The following is a 14,643-nucleotide window of genomic DNA, read 5'->3' as shown; positions in this document are numbered from 1 at the left end:
GGCTACATTTCTGGCATTAATTGCTGCTAGCCAGTTTCCCTTCCTATCAAAATTTATACCTAGATAAGAAAATTGGTCTGTGGTCTCTATCCTCTTGTTGTCTAAGAAGATTGGGCAAGACATTTTCTTTGTACCGGGTCCACAGGCCATCGTGAAGGTTTTTGAAATATTAATTTTTAGCCCTCGTTCTTTCATATAATTAGAAAATTTCTGGACGGCCCTCTGGAGGCCGATGTTAGTTCGAGACATGATGGCAGCGTCATCAGCATAAAGAAATAATGGGGCAGGAGTGCCCAGAATTGTTGGGTAGTCATACTGAAATTCCATTAAGTGTTTGCCAATGGAGTTTATGTATAGGGTGAAAAGGAGGGGGGCTAAAATGCACCCCTGTCGCACCCCTCTCTTAATAGAAAATTTGCCAGAGCACTCCCCTTTGTTTCCAAAACGTACTCTGGCTCCTGCGTCGCTATAAAGTGCTTTTATAAAGTGTAAAATATTTAAATCTATACCCATCTCTGATAAAATGGACCATAATATCTCGTGATTCACGCAATCAAAAGCGGAACTCAGGTCCACAAACGTAACAAAAAGTTTTCCCTTTTTTGCCTGATTATATTTTGGTAGAACTAAGGCCAGATTTAGGCTCTGTTCTATAGTACCTTTACCAGGGCTAAATCCATACTGTAGGTGTGACACTATCTTGTTCTCTTCCGCCCAAAATTGTATTCTGTTTAAAATTGCCCGAGCTGCTACCTTCATTAGTGCGTCTAAAAGCGATATTGGCCGGTAACAGGTGGGGTCGTCTCTGTCTCCTTTCTTAAAAATCGGAACGACTATGGCTTCAGACCAAGACGGTGGGAACCCATGTCGATTAGAATGGTTTAAGACATTTGTTAGCAGGGGGCCCCACAAGTCAGGTTCGGCTTTGTACACATCTGTCGGAACGCCATCCGGACCTGGAGCTTTGCCTGAAGGGCTATCTTTGATTGCCTTTGTGATCTCCGGGCAAGAAAAGGTTATGTCTATTGGGAATGAGGTAAATAAAATTGTGGGTTTTTGAATGAGTAGCCCATCCGCCAGTGAATTGCTATAGTTGAGATCTTCATGTTTATCATATAGAAGTTTAAAATGATTCACCCAGGTTTCCCCATTAATGGCTATATCTATAGTGTCTGACTGGTTATTTCGTAGATAAGGAGCATTGACAGCTTTCCAGAAAGCTGTATTGTCCTTAGCTTTAGAGGCTTCAGTTAGGGCCAGCCAGGCCTCTTTACGTAATATTTGTTTCCTCGATTTTACAGCCAAGTTATATGCTTTTCTACAGCTGCGAATCTCGACTGGTGATTTGTTTGTTTCATGTAGCGCCCTTTTGAGAGCTTGAAGAGCTCCAGTGCAGTTTTTATCAAACCAGCCATGGCGGTTTTTAGGATTGGGACGATATTCTCTGGTTAACAGTTTTTTAAGCTCAAATTGGATTTTTGAGAAGGAGGTCATAATTTCTAGTGACTCCTCTTTTTCTGTTAAGCAGACAGATATGTCATTTCGGGAGATTTCCATTAGTTTATGAAGGAAATCTACGGGATTTACCCTATCCCATTTTATCGAGTAGCCATTTTTTGTGGCTAAATTAATGTTAGGGTGATAAGTAAACTTCTCTGTGAAGGTCTGATGTATATTTTTGATTTTTAGATTGAAGGAGATTGGGTAGTGATCGCCAAAAAGGGCATCATGCGTTACCCAATCTACAATTAACCCTGCGTTGGGTGAGGAAATAAGGGTAAAATCAATAATTGAGCTACAACCCCGCCCATGGAAAGTTGGTTGAAAGGGGATATTTGGGGTACATAGTTCATTTATAAAAGACAAGTTAAAATGAAAAAGCACGTTATTAAGAAGATTTCCCAGTTTAGAGTGAACAAAATGGGTTGGGTTATCGTCCTTGTGTTTACCAAGGCCGCAAATGCCTTTGGATCCATAAGGGCAGATTGTACAATTGAAGTCACCCACCCAAATCAAAAACGACTCATCTTCTTTCTGGGTCTTAATAATATTTATACTCTGAATAAGTATATCGATCTGGCTTTCTAGGCTGTTAGTTGGAATATTATTATAAAAATTAATAAGGGTCACAGATTTTACGTGGCCCCAGCTAATAAGTAAAATCTGATAGAAATCAGTGAATAAGTATTTAACAACTTTTATATCCTGTGTCGTAGAGAGATATATGGCCAGGCCTCCTTTATTTCTCCCTTGTGGGGTGAATTGTGCAGGTGCATGAAGAGTCTGGTATCCCAATATGTGGAGTTCATCAACAGCCCACGTTTCCTGGAGGCAGATGACACTAAAAGTAGATACGACGTCTAGCCAGGGTTGATGGGATATTTTGTTAATAAGACCTGCAATGTTCCATGAGATAATGTTGTGAGCCACCAGTGGCTTCTTTGTAAGGGAATCATTGATAATTTCATCTCTAGGTGTAGGGTTTAAAGTTGTAAGAGAACTGGGCTCAATGATAAGATCCGGTTGGGGAATAACTTCCAAAGGAGGTTTATCAGAGTTGGTATGAATCTGATCATTGACTACCTCTTTAATTAAGATTCCCTGAACACAATGGTTGTGAGCGTCCAAATCAGGGCTTCCAATGTTTGGGTAGAGATTGGGATTCACAAAAGACTGTTCATAGGAGTGAGTTTCCAGGAATACTTCCATCTGTCAGTCCGGATCGTCTAAGTCTGTCAGTACTTCGAAACGATTAGTAATAGGGACAGGCCATAAGGAATACTGAGGTGGATTACGAGTGTTTAGATGTTGATAAGAATAAGACCTGTGTGGAAAGAGTGGGGGGGGGAAAGTGGGCCGTCCACTGTCTTGTTGTACTAAGATGTTGAGGTAATGACGAATGTCTCACGTTTCTAAGTGTTTTAGAGGTGAATTCATTGTTACAAGGGGTGAGAAGAGATTGGGGATAGAAATAGCTCAAAGCGCGGGTTGATATTCCTTCCCTTCCTCTCTCAGAGAACCAGTCCGCTATGTGGGTTACTGCTCTTGGATCTTTAAAATTAGTAATTATGATGTCACCCTCTATGTCCTTGGGCCTACATCCCAACCAGGACAGCCTTCTCACATGTAATATCTCACCGTTGATATTGGGAGGCAGAGGCCTATGCTTGCTTAACCAATCAATTACTTTATTTTTAAGTTCTGTGAACCCCTCTTTCTTGCCCGATGCTAGTTTTGGGACTCCTGTCAGTATAGCGGCATAAGGTGCCGCCTCAGGTGGTAGATCTATGCGCACGTCCGTTCTTTTTGGAGACTTGTTCGGAGAAACTACCCTAACATTGTTTTTTTTTTTTTTTTTTTTTTTGAAACCGTTTATTGCAGTTTGAAAAAGTTACAGGTATGGGCCTACAACCACTCGGCCGGCCGCTAGAGTGACAAAAGCATATTGCATACATACAGTAAGAGTCTCTTGGCAGTGCAGATTAGCAAAACAGGAGAAATCAATGTTGCAGGCCGCATAGCTCCATGCCCACAGTACGGTTCCCTTTTATCAAAACAAAACAACACAAAAAACCACACCCGCAAGGCAACCCGCGATCCAAAGTGACAGCACGTGCTCCATAAGTGGGGGATCCCAACCAGCAGCAGAACTCTGGAGAGGGGAATGGGAATAGATCAGGGACTGGGGGACCGCGTGCCCAAGGCTGAGGGAGGGGGGCCATCTAGGGAGACGGAGCAGGCGAGGCAGCCGGTAGCTGTGGCGGCTCACAAATACCCCCGCGGTAGGCGTTCCAGGGGCCCCAGATTTTCACCCACGCCCCAGGCTTACCCCTCGCCACATACACCACCTTTTCACGAAATACCCTAACATTGTTAGTGGGTTTACAGCCTAAGATATTGGGTGGGGGTATTTGTTTCCCGTCTCCTGTGGTGCCTAGTGCGGTTCTAGATTTGGGCAGGGGATGTGCATTAGCTTTGGGTGATGGTGGAGGGTCCCTTGGGATGATAGTAGCAGGGGATTTATGAGTATCAGTTGTTTTAGAAGTTGCTAGATCTTTCAAAAGGATTGTATTTGAGGAGGATGCGGCTGCTAAAGTGTCTAATTGTTCGGTTAGCCTTTTAAGTCTCTCAGAGAATGGGAGTAATAAGGATTTGACTAAATGTTCAATCCTCTTAATTAAGTCGTCATTTAAGTCAGAGACAGCAGATGGTTGGTCCTTAGTAACTTGTGCAGGGTATAGTCTTGGTGTTTTTGGTCGGTTGCCTTTCATACCCTCGCCCCCCCGCTTTCTCTTTGCTGTTACCCCAGGTCTTGGTTTAATTTGAGGATTATTATTTTTATTAGGTTTTGATTTTTCTTTGGATGATATGGTGAGTGGGGCCTCTGACGGAGTGGAGTATGCAGAAGGGCCCGAGTTAATATTAATGATCACAGGTTCTGTTGGAGTATCCGCTATCAGTGGCTGAGTTTGTAGAAGCAAGGGAATGCCTGGATCACTTATTTGAATAGAGGTATTGGTCGTGGGTAGTAATGTGGGGGAGGGAATTGTTTGAATGGGGCCTAACGATGAACGTTTGTTAGGAAATGGGCCAAGCGACAGACGACGCTCTGTGTCCGCTATTTGATGGTCTAGTTTCGAGACAGCCTTTGCCAAAAAATGATCTAGAGTACCTTTCCGTGGGGGTCCTAATAGGGGAGATATCACTTTAGTTACGTTATCAAGCGGTTTGAGGGCCATTTTAGGGCGTATAGCAGACAAAGTGGTATTGGTAGGTGATAATAGCTTACGAAATCTATAAGCAGAATGACTAACAATCGTAATTAGCAGTATGGATATTATGACAAAGATGGAAAAGTCTTACTATCAATATTGCATTCAGTCCAGAATTCCAGAGCCAAGGGGGGGGGGGCCCGGCCTGGCCTCCCTTGGCCCCTGACGGCCACAGACGGCCTGCCCTCTGCCCGGGCTCAGCCCGCGCGCGGTCCCGCGTCGCGGGGATAGTGTCCGTTTTTTAAACTCCTCCGGGCGCGGGAGATGGCTTTGCGCTGCTTCCGGGGTGGGAACAAGGAGGGAGCCTGGGTATTGTAGTCTCTACCTCCCTCCACACTGCGGCCGCGGGATTGGAAACGCGGCGGCGGGAGGGAGGAGGCGGCAGGAACTGCTGATATGGCACCACTCAAGGAACAAGCAGCAAAGGTAGGACCCAGCAGGGACAAACAGTCGTTGTGTTTCAAAGACGCCCGCTCTGCCGAGGTAGTGTCCGTTTTTTAAACTCCTCCGGGCGCGGGAGATGGCTTTGCGCTGCATCTGGGGTGGGAACAAGGAGGGAGCCTGGGTATTGTAGTCTCTACCTCCCTCCACACTGCATCCGCGGGATTGGAAACGTGGCGGCGGGAGGGAGGAGGCGGCAGGAACTGCAGATATGGCACCACTCAAGGAACAAGCAGCAAAGGTAGGACCCAGCAGGGACAAACAGTCGTTGTGTTTCAAAGATAAACATACTTAGAATTGCAAACATCGGATATAAACAATGGACTACACATTACTTTAAAGTGAAAGGCTATCGGCCATATTAATCTGGGCACGTTACGTATTATAATGGGTCTTACACGAAAGAAAAGGAAAAAAAGGGGTGTTAATATACACACACTATCCCTAAATAAAGTTCTAGCGATTATAGTTCCATTCCATTCACAGCTCATTAGAGATGTCATGAGTGATGTCATGAGTGATGTAACTGACCATGTCATGAATGATGTAATGTCTGAGGTCATTAGAAGTACATTGCGGGGGCGTAAGTTATAGTTAGCTCAGGTAACTATAACTGCTGAATTTCACTGGTTGTGTATGAGTGAAAACTGAGTCTAACTATACCGTCCCTGTAATCTTTGTTTTTTTCAGCAAATTTTTAGTTTTTTTTTAACATTAAGTAAGATGCATATCACAATGGATGGTGGGGGGTTGGAAGCAGGGCCTGGCATTGTGCTGCCCCCACCCAAGCTCCTGCCTTCCCTCCTCCTAGCCATCCATTGTCCAAGTCCATGTCCCTGCTCCCTTATTACAGCCCTGTGTGGCCGTTGTTCTGCCACTGGCCTTCCCGCCTTCTCTGAACAGTTAGGTTGCTGCCCCATCCACCTGCTCCCTATCCTTTGTTGTCTGAATCCATGGACTAGCCTCCTCCCTCCTGCCATGCATGGTCTGATGTGCTGCCACTGCCCTCCATTTAGCATGATATACCAGTCCATTCCTCCTGCCCTCCATTGCCCAATTCTATACCCCATCATTGACCACCTGCTTAGCCTCTGTGCTTAGCTTGCTGCCCCTATTCTCCTTCCCCCTGCCCTCCGATGTCTTTGTGCATGCCCCTGCTCCATCCTTTTTGCCCACCATGTTCCATGGACCTGCCACTCCTTCTACTCCGAGTGTCCTGTTGAGCTGCCACTCCCCTCCCACCTGCCTAGCATTGTTAGATGACTGTAACCTGTCTCTGTCACCTCCACCCTGCCTGTCCACATTCCATGCCCCTATCCCCTTCCTCCTGTCCTCCATGGTCCATTTTACTGCCACACGCTTCTGCCCTCCCTGGTCTGTTTTGCTGCAACTGCTCCTCCTGCCTGCCCCACGTGGTCTGTGCTGAGGCCCCTTCCCGTGAACTCTCTTGTCTGTGCCCAGGTCCTGACCCTCCCTTCTATCCTCCATTACCTTTGTGCATGGCCCTGCACCCTCCTTCTTGCCCATCATAGCCATTGTGCTGCCACTAACCCTCCCGCTTGCCATGCATGGTCTTCTGTGCTGCCACGGCCCCTCCCACCTTCCCTGTGTGGTCAGCTAGCTGCCCCTGACCCCCTCCCACCTTCCCTCCATGGTGGTCTGTGTGTATGCCATCATAGTCTCACTGTTGCTCTCCATGGTGTGTCTTGCTTCTAGTGCCCATCCTGCCTGACCTTCATGGTCATCTTGCTGCTCCTGCCCTGCCCCCTTGCCCCCAGCCCTCTGTTTCCATGTGCAGACCCCTATTCCCTCCCTCCTGGCTTGTCTGTTCCATTGTAATGCCCCTGATCCGTCCCTCCTGCCCTTTCATGGTCTGTTATGCTGCAGCTTTCTCTCCTGTCTGTCCATTATGGTCAGCTAGCTACCATTGCCTCTTCCCCCTTTGTTCTCTGTTGTCCATGTGCATGGTCCTGTACCCTCCCTATTGCTTTCTATGGATTGTTGTGCTGCACTCCCGTCCCGCATGCCCTGTATGGTGTATTGTGCTGCTGCAAACTCTGATGCCTGCCCTGTAGGGTCAGGCAGGTATGGTCAGGTATGGTGCACCTCTCTATGTCCCTCCTGTCCTCTGTTATCCGAGTCCATGTCCCTACCCCAATTACTCCCGCCTTCCATGATCCAATGTACCATACTTGCGAACATTTTGAACTTGGTAAGAGGAGGATTTTGAAAAAAAACTGGGGTATTGATTTTCCCCTTTGAGTTAAATTGAAAAAGAGGAGATTGTAGACAGGAGACAGATCAAATAAAACCAATTTGAGCTTAAAAACATTGGACGTTTCCTGGCTGAATCGGGTCTGTTGGCATGTATGGTTGTACTACCGCTGCCTCTTCCTTCTGCCCACAATGGTCTATTAGATTACCACAGCCTCTCTTGCCAGTCCTGTATTGTTGGTTTGTTGTCCCTGCCCCCCTTTCCACTGCCCTCCATAGTCTGTTGTGCTGGCACTGCCCTTCCTGCCTGCCCAGTGTGGTCAAATTGTTGCCTCTGCACCCTCCTACCTGCCTTCACTTTTCAGAGTCCGTGCCCCTGGCGTCTGCCTCTCAACAGTATCCTAATGAACAACTAGATTGCTAACATTCTATATTTATTACAAAAGTGTGGAATGCCTGACGTCATCTTGATGTAATCAAAACTGTAATACCTAGAGCATTTCCTTTAGAAATTACATATATGAGAGGGTCTTATTTACATCAAAATTATGGTTAGTGCTCTAAAAAACTAAAATGAGGACATATTTTGTGAGTTTTCAAATAGCGACAAAGCACTTTTAAATTATTTGTAATCTTTATGTTTTTTATCCAGTTGACCACTTGATTAAATGTTGCACTTAGGGGAGAGGATGTGGTGTTACTTCCAGAGCTGCAGACTTTGCAACTGGGGAACCCGGTTGGAGTTTCTGCTTCAGCTCGACATTCTGTGATTCTGGTCAAATCACTTAATCTCCCCATGTCTACAACCAAAATGAATTTGTTCTTGTGTGATGTAACCAATGCTCATGTAAAGCACTCCAATACCTGACAAGTCTGCACTATATAAAACTGCAAAAACACAAAAAATAAAAAGTGTTTTGCACATATCTGTCATTGGGCTACATGTGGGCTACATCTGGGTGATATTTGTGCTGCATTTGGGCTCTTTTGTCTCTGGTGACCATCTTGGGAGATTTATTTGTTATGAAGTTTCCTAACTTCCTCATTTACTGCAGTCTCCTCAGTAGGAAATGCTTTCAGGTTTTTACTTTGATTCCATCAAGAAGGTATTCAGATATGTCACACATTTGCCATAAATTCTGAATGTTAGCACTCTAGTTGCTCATTAGATCACTGTAGTAAATATACTGCTCACCACGGAAGTCTGCTGCTGGTATTCAAAGTGCATGTTTCAGTCTGCATGTCAGAATTTGTTAATAAATAGAAGAGGATAGAAGAGAATAGAAAATGTGCCCTAATTTTTCTTTCCGTAGCACTAATCATACTTTCTATGGCAAAATGAACCCCCTCAATTTGTTTCTTTTTAAATTAAATGTTTTAAGAGTTACCACTTTATTCCAATCAAGATGGCTTCAGGTGTGTAATATGCTTGTCATAAGTAGGGCTGTAAGCGCTCTAGTTGTTCTTTAGAACACTCTGGGAAGCTGCAGTAGAACACAAAGGAATCAACTGACAGTCTCTGCCCTTGTTGGATGTACATGTTTTACTGAGAATGTAAGACTTCATTCTCACATGACTGAGAAAGATAATGTGAATTTACAGAAAATATGCTCTCAGTTTAGCTTATAGATCACCTTCCAAACCTCTGTGGGAAAAGCATGAGAAAACAGTTTTCTCTCAAACATGATTCATGATATGTATTTGTGTTTTTACTTTTCTGATTGGCCGCTGAGAATTTTCAGTAAAGAAAATGAGACGCATAATCCTCGCCTCGTGTCCTTAATAGAATTGAAAAATCTTGTCACGAATGTTCGCAAATTTGGAATAGTATGGGGAAAACACGTTTTGGGACCCCCCTTTTTTCTCGGCCCCTGCTTGACGAATCACCCTTAGACTTTCAGGATAGGAGCAGACTGGAGCTGGCGAAAAGTTTTGAAAATTTCACGAAGATTCGTCAACCAGCGCCAAAGTTATTGGGAATAGAATGTTGCGGATTTCCTATGGAAAATAGGTCCTAACTATAACTACCTACTGGCGACCACCAGTAGGTAATATATATATATATATATATATATATATATATATATATATATATATATATATATATATATATATATATATATATATGCAGCAGGGTGACCTTCTCCTCCAACTTCGGTCACAAATCGAGGCGCACTCTGACAACGGTATTTTAGAATCTAATCACACACACGAACGTGGACAGACACGTTTCGGCTGCACGCCTTCCTCAATGTCACATTCCGGTTTCAAAACAAATTCTTTTTATATACAAACAAACAGTGTTCTTTCCACAATCGAGATACAGAGAGGACTGGCATTTCATACAAACAGAAAAGGGGATCATTGCTGGCATTACTCAGTGACTGCGGTGGCCATGATGTAATGTCCAAAACATTTTTGAATATGCATCAATGTGTGAAAACATCAACTCAAATCATTCCTTATTCATATATAATGCATTATTTACAAAGGTCAAATAAATCAATTAATTGCAATTCATTCAATGTTATAATGCGTATAATGCACATTCCATGACATCATTTAGTTAAATCCTCAATGGGTGCCATGTCTCAACTTATTATGCCCTGAATGGGCTATGATCCATTAAGAAAGGTTACTTTCACTTTCCTCTTCCTATTCATCATTCTATGTGGACCCATAACTCTTCCTCATTGTTTAACCCTATTGGGCTTTTGGTTTACATTTCCACAATGTATCGCGGTGATTCAAATAATGCCGAATAAACAAGGTTTGAACACGCACGTGTGTGGCGCCTCAATGGCGGTGCAGCTTTCGTTTGGATATTTAGCTGCCATGCCCAGGTCGCGAGGCACCCCGCCCCTGACGAACGGCTCCTATGCGCTGGCATCAGTGATGTCATTTGAGATGTCATCAGTGATGTCACTGACCATGTCATGAATGATGTAATATGTGACATCATCAGCAGTGGATTGTGGGCGCGCAAGATGTAGTTAGTACAACTAACTATATCGGAGGAATTTCAATGGTTTTGTACGAGTGAAATGTCCAACTAACTATAACACCCCTAAAACCTATGGTTTTTTCAGTGAATTTCTAAGGTTTTTTAAATGCTAATTCCTAACTATATCAGGCCTGAAACCTATGGTTTTTTCTGTGAATTTCAAAGGTTTTGAAAATGACAAGTTATAATGTATTAATTGTTATACTGATTTTCTTTATACTGATTTACTACATTTTTTAAACTATTTATTTTTAGATATTTGATTTTTAAATTACATTATAATTACATTACAAATACAAAATATACTTTCTCCGAATGAATTACTTTAGTTTAAATACTTTGCAAATAGGCAATAGAATTTTAAGTACATTAGTTACAGTTGTTGCAATGGGCAACACAATTTCAAACACAATGCAACATTGAGCTAAATGTGAATTTCTAGTCAAATGCAATTAGTTACTTTATGGATTACTTTTCTAACCACAGGACTGTATCCTAGATTCAGTCCTAGGACATCTCCTGTAAACAGTTGAGTAAAAGCGTTTTGGTTACAGTAGTGATTTTTAAGGAATATTATTGTATTTTAAAAGTTGACACTTAGAAATTTTTCACATACAATCTCGAATATTATCCTATGGCAGAAAATTCACTTAGCAGTTAAGTAGTGTTATCGTTAGTTTTTCTTACTCAGTGGTGGATCCTGGATCCAGCACTGGTGCATCTCCTGTAAACAGTTGAAAGAATGTGTTTAAGTCATACAGACGATATTTTAGGAATATTTTTAGTTTGTGAAAATAGACACTTAGAAACTTTTCTGCTGAAAACCACACAATGGATTCCTATGGAAGGAAATACAAGTTACTGGTAAGTACGCTTAGAATTACTTTTCAGGGTTAGTGCTGGGCTAAAAGATGCAGGACTGGGTTCTCTCCTGATAACAGGTGAGTAAATCGGAATTCGTAGTTCGGCTGATTTTAGAGGAATATTTATACGTTTCAAAAATGGACACTTAGAAACTTTTCTGCTGAAAAACACACAATGGATTCCTATGGAAGGAAATACAAGTTACTGGTAAGTACACTTAGAATTACTTTTCAGGGTCAGTGCTGGGCTGTCCTGATGATGGCCTGAAATCAATCAGGCTGAAACGCCGTCGACCCCTCCCAGCAAAGAACTTTGGCATTGTTGTGGTCAATTTAATTTGTTCATTGTAAAAAAACTTCACTGTATATAAATGTTTTGTTTACTTTGACCACATCGTTACCTTATGACTTTTTCGCCATTCACGCTGCCTTTGACCCTTGTGTCACTGCGCCATTCACTATCACTAGCACGCCCAGTGCTCACTTGAGTGTTTTGGTCATTTTTGCTTTTATTGTATTGTAGTGCTGTAATAACTACCTACAATATAACCCTTTTCCTCATTCCCTTGTGGTCTCCCTTCCTTTTTTTCTCCCCTGCCCTACGTGATTTACATCACTAGTTATGTACTTGCTATGTTTTAAATGACTTCGAGTTGAGACGTTGTTGTTTGTTATAAAAAAAAAAGAAAAAAAAGGGCTAAATGATGCAGCACTGGGTTCTCTCCTGATAACAGGAGAGTAAATCAGAATTCGTAGTTCGGCTGATTTTAGAGGAATATTTGTACGTTTCAAAAATTGACACTTAGACACTTTTGTGCTGAAAACCACACAATGGATTCCTAAGGAAGGAAATACAAGTTACTGGTAAGTACGCTTAGAATTACTTTTCAGGGTCAGTGCTGGGCTAAAAAAAGCAGCACTGGGTTCTCTCCTGATAACATGTGAGTAAATCGGAATTCGTAGTCTGGCTGATTTTAGAGGAATATTTGTTCGTTTCAAAAATCGACACTTAGAAACTTTTCTTCTGAAAACCACACAATGGATTCCTATGGAAGGAAATACAAGTTACTGGTAAGTAAACTTAGAATTACTTTTCAGGGTCAGTGCCTGGCTAAAATATGCAGCACTGGGTTCTCTCCTGATAACAGGTGAGTAAATCGGAATTCGTAGTTCGGCTGATTTTAGAGGACTATATGTACAATGGTGAACACCCCTCTGCAACGCAGCTCCCTGGCGCATACTGGAGGGCGTGTTTGCACACATATCAACTCAGGCCCCGCCCCCTACCTTCACCACTATGCAAATGCGCCCTGTGGCGCGTTTTAAGTTGGGGGATTAAGTCCCCTTGAATCCTGAGGTCCCCTGGCGGCCAACTAGTCCACCAGGTACCTCCAGTAAGCGCCATGGAGCTGCGTTGCAGAGAGGTGTAAAAAGGGGTGTGGCTTCATTACACCTCTCTGCAACACAGCCCCCTTGCGCATACTGGAGGTTCCTGGTGGGCTAGTTGGCCCCCAGGGACCCCCAGTATTCAAGGGGAATTAGTTCCCCCTCTGCAAACGCACCAGGGGGGCGCGTTTGCAGAGTGGTGGAAGGAGGGGGATTGGCCTCCGGCCAGGTCCCGTTTTTTTTATTTTTTATTTTTTTAGAAGGGGGGCTGTGTAGCAAAAGGGGGGAGAGGGCTAATAGTTGCCGAGTAGATCCCGCATTACAGGTATTGGTGGCCGGCAGGAGGGTGAGGAAAAAAAGGAAGAGAAGTGCAGAAAGAAGCAGTAGGTGCTAAGAGAGGCGCTATGGTTGCAGAAAGAGCAAGAGAAGTGCAGAAAGAAGCAACAGATGTACAGAGGCAAGAGAGGAGCAGAAAGAGGGAACAGGGGTACGGAAAGTCGCAAGAGAGGTGCAGAAAGAGAAAAAAGGGGTGCAAAAATAGGTAAGAGGGGTGCAGAATGAAGCAAGTGAGGTACAGAAAGAGGCAAGATAATTCTGAAAGAAGCAACAGATGTGTAGAAAGAAGCAAGAGAAGTGCAGAAAGAGACAAGTGAGGTCAAAAAGAGAGGTGCAGAAAATGACAATAGAACAGCAGAAAAAGGCAAGAGGGATGCAAAAAAGGGTAGAAGGGTACAGAAAGAAGCAAGAGAGGTGCAGAAAGAGGCAATAGAAGTGCAGAAAGAGGCAAGTGGGGTGAAGAAAGAGGCAAGAGAACTGCAGAAAGAGGCAAGAGAGTTGCATAAACAGGCAAAAGGGGTGCAGAAAGAGGGAACAGGTGTGCAGACAGAGACATGAGAGTTGCAGAAAGGGGCAAGAGGGGTGTAGAAAGAGGTAGGCGAGATGCGTAAATTGGCAAGAGAGGTACAGAAAGAGGCAAGAGGGGTGCAGAAAGATGGAAGAGAAGTGCAGAAAGAAGCAACTGAGGTGCTGAAAGAGGCGCGAAGGGTGCAGAAAGAGGCATGAGAAGTGCAGAAAGAAGCAACAGAGATACAGAAAGAAACAAGTGAGGTGCAGAAACAGGCAGGAAAGGCGCAGAAAGAGCGAACAAGGGTGCAAAAAGAGGCAAGAGAGGTACTGAAAGAGGGAAGAGGGGTAGTGAAAGAGGGAAGAGGGGTGCAGAAAGAGGCAAGAGGGGTGCAGAAAGAAGCAAGTGAGGTGAGTAAAGAGGCAACAGAGGTGCAGAAAGACGCAAGAAAAGTGCAGAATGAAGCAAGAGAGGTGCAGAAAGAAGGAAGACGAGTTCAGAAAGGGACAACAAGGGTTCAGAAAGAGACAACAGGGGTGCAGAAAGAAACAAGAGAGGTGCAGAAAGAGGGAAAAAGGGTGCAAAAAGTGGCAAGAGAGGTACAGGAAGAGACAACAGTGGTGCAGAAAGAAGCAAAAGAGGTGCAGAAAGAGGGAAAAAGGGTGCAAAAAGAGGCAAGAGAGGTACAGGAAGAGACAACAGTGGTGCAGAAAGAAGCAAGAGAGGTGCAGAAAGAGGCAATAGAAGTGCAGAAAGAGGCAAGTGAGGTGCAGAAGGAGGCAAGAGAACTGCAGAAAGAGGCAAGAGAGTTGCAGAAAACAGCCTGTGAACAAGGAGCGAGGCAGCTCCAAAACACGTTAAGCATTTGAGTAATCTGGATGTCAATGTCGGATTGCCTAAATAAAGAATTCAGGGGAATAATCTGTTGCTGAGTGCGTCTTCAAGTGGGGACACAATTCGATGAAAATATTTATATATATATATATTCACTGAAAAAACCATAGGTTTCACACATGTTATAGTTAGCTGGACATTTTACTCATAAAAAACCAATGAAATTCCCCCGTTATAGTTAGTGCAGGCAACTATAACTCACGCGACCGCAATTCTCTGCTGATG

The sequence above is a fragment of the Triturus cristatus genome, chromosome 3_2 (genome assembly GCF_964204655.1).
Source record: "Triturus cristatus chromosome 3_2, aTriCri1.1, whole genome shotgun sequence".
In the NCBI taxonomy this organism is placed as follows: Eukaryota; Metazoa; Chordata; class Amphibia; order Caudata; family Salamandridae; genus Triturus; species Triturus cristatus.
Note: the sequence above shows the minus strand (reverse complement) of the source record.